Genomic DNA, 3175 nt, shown 5'->3' with positions numbered 1-3175 from the left:
AACTTGTTCAAAAATAGGCCAAGAAGTTTTTCTTGGCCCATATTTGGGCCCATTCTGGTCTGCCAGTACCTTTGACATGAGGCAATGAAGTGGCAGATGGGGCCACCAAGTTAATAGCCACTGTTTCCCCCCCACACCTGAAAATAGTCAAAGGGCACAGACTGCTCATTCCTTACATCATTTAAACGCTGGATCATTAGAATACCCTTGGCAGGGAATAGGGAGGCAAAGATTAAAACAGAGTCAGGACCACCAACACTGCTCACCCCTGCCCACATCCCTGGCCCAAGAGGAAACTGTATAAGGCCTCTGGGCTCCCGTGGGAGAGGGCCCAGGAGCGGCAGGACCCCTGCCTGAGACACGCCAGAACCTGAAGGAAACAGACCGGATAAACAGTTCTCTGCACCCAAATCCCGTGGGAGGGAGAGCTAAACCTTCAGAGAGGCAGACAAGCCTGGGAAACCAGAAGAGACTGCTCTCTGCACACACATCTCGGACGCCAGAGGAAAAAGCCAAAGACCATCTGGAACCCTGGTGCACTGAAGCTCCCGGAAGGGGCGGCACAGGTCTTCCTGGTTGCTGCCGCTGCAGAGAGCCGTGGGCAGCACCCCACGAGCGAACTTGAGCCTTGGGACCACAGGTAAGACCAACTTTTCTGCTGCAAGAAAGCTGCCTGGTGAGCTTGGGACACACGGAAGCAGAATTCCTCTAGGACCGGGCACGTTCTGTGTTTACCGGAAGTCCCACACCCGTGGATCCCGGCCCGCAGCAGCTCTCTGCTCCCAGACCCTGTGAGAGAGAGACCCAACCGCCTGGTCAGGTGGGCACTCCTGAGGCTGCAGAGCGGAAGAGACCACCAACACTGCTCACCCCTGCCCACATCCCTGGCCCAAGAGGAAACTGTATAAGGCCTCTGGGCTCCCGTGGGGCAGGGCCCAGGAGCGGCAGGACCCCTGCCTGAGACACCACCGGAACCTAAAGGAAACAGACCGGATAAACAGTTCTCTGCACCCAAATCCCGTGGGAGGGAGAGCTAAACATTCAGAGAGGCAGACAAGCCTGGGAAACCAGAAGAGACTGCTCTCTGTACATACATCTCGGACGCCAGAGGAAAACACCAAAGACCATCTGGAACCCTGGTGCACTGAAGCTCCCGGAAGGGGCAGCACAGGTATTCCTGGTTGCTGCTGCCGCAGAGAGCCCGTGGGCAGCACCCCACGAGCGAACTTGAGCCTCAGGACCACAGGTAAGACCAACTTTTCTGCTGCAAGAAAGCTGCCTGGTGAACTCAAGACACAGGCCCACAGGAACAGCTGAAGACCTGTAGAGAGGAAAAACTACACGCCCGAAAGCAGAACACTCTGTCCCCATAACTGACTGAAAGAGAGGAAAACAGGTCTACAGTACTCCTGACACACAGGCTTATAGGACAGTCTAGCCACTGTCAGAAATAGCAGAAAAAAGTAACACTAGAGATAATCTGATGGCGAGAGGCAAGTGCAAGAACCCAAGCAACAGAAACCAAGACTACTTGGCATCATCGGAGCCCAATTCTCCCACCAAAACAAACATGGAATATCCAAACACACCAGAAAAGCAAGATCTAGTTTCAAAATCATATTTGATCATGATGCTGGAGGACTTCAAGAAAGACGTGAAGAACTCCCTTAGGGAAACACAGGAAAACATTAATAAACAAGTAGAAGCCTACAGAGAGGAATCGCAAAAATCCCTGAAAGAATTCCAGGAAAACACAATCAAACAGATGAAGGAATTAAAAATGGAAATAGAAGCAATCAAGAAAGAACACATGGAAACAACCCTGGATATAGAAAACCAAAAGAAGAGACAAGGAGCTGTAGATACAAGCTTCACCAACAGAATACAAGAGATGGAAGAGAGAATCTCAGGAGCAGAAGATTCCATAGAAATCATTGACTCAACTGTCAAAGATAATGAAAAGCGGAAAAAGCTACTGGTCCAAAACATACAGGAAATCCAGGACTCAATGAGAAGATCAAACCTAAGGATAATAGGTATAGAAGAGAGTGAAGACTCCCAGCTCAAAGGACCAGTAAATATCTTCAACAAAATCATAGAAGAAAACTTCCCTAATCTAAAAAAAGAGATACCCATAGGCACACAAGAAACCTACAGAACTCCAAATAGATTAGGCCAGAAAAGAAACACCTCCCGTCACATAATAGTCAAAACACCAAACGCACAAAATAAAGAAAGAATATTAAAAGCAGTAAGGGAAAAAGGTCAAGTAACATATAAAGGCAGACCTATCAGAATCACACCAGAATTCTCGCCAGAAACTATGAAGGCCAGAAGATCCTGGACTGATGTCATACAGACCGTAAGAGAACACAAATGCCAGCCCAGGTTACTGTATCCTGCAAAACTCTAAATTAACATAGATGGAGAAACCAAGATATTCCATGACAAAACCAAATTTACACAATATCTTTCTACAAATCCAGCACTACAAAGGATAATAAATGGTAAAGCCCAACATAGGGAGGCAAGCTATAACCTAAAAGAAGCAAGAAACTAATCGTCTTGGCAACAAAACAAAGAGAATGAAAGCTCACAAACATAACCTCACATCCAAATATGAATATAACGGGAAGCAATAATCACTATTCCTTAATATCTCTCAACATCAATGGCCTCAACTCCCCAATAAAAAGACATAGATTAATAAACTGGATACGCAACGAGGACCCTGCATTCTGCTGCCTACAGGAAACACACCTCAGAGACAAAGACAGACACTACCTCAGAGTGAAAGGCTGGAAAACAATTTTCCAAGCAAATGGTCAGAAGAAGCAAGCGGAGTAGCCATTCTAATATCAAATAAAATCAATTTTCAATTAAAGGTCATCAAAAAAGATAAGGAAGGACACTTCATATTCATCAAAGGAAAAATCCACCAAGATGAACTCTCAATCCTAAATATCTATGCCCCAAACACAAGGGCACCTACATACGTAAAAGAAACCTTACTAAAGCTCAAAACACACATTGCACCTCACACAATAATAGTGGGAGATTTCAACACCCCACTCTCATCAATGGACAGATCATGGAAACAGAAATTGAACAGAGATGTAGACAGACTAAGAGAAGTCATGAGCCAAATGGACTTAACGGATATTTATAGAACATT

The sequence above is a fragment of the Rattus norvegicus genome, chromosome 1 (genome assembly GCF_036323735.1).
Source record: "Rattus norvegicus strain BN/NHsdMcwi chromosome 1, GRCr8, whole genome shotgun sequence".
NCBI classification, from domain to species: domain Eukaryota; kingdom Metazoa; phylum Chordata; class Mammalia; order Rodentia; family Muridae; genus Rattus; species Rattus norvegicus.
The sequence above is the reverse complement of the archived record's forward strand: the minus strand, read 5'-3'. Positions refer to the sequence as shown.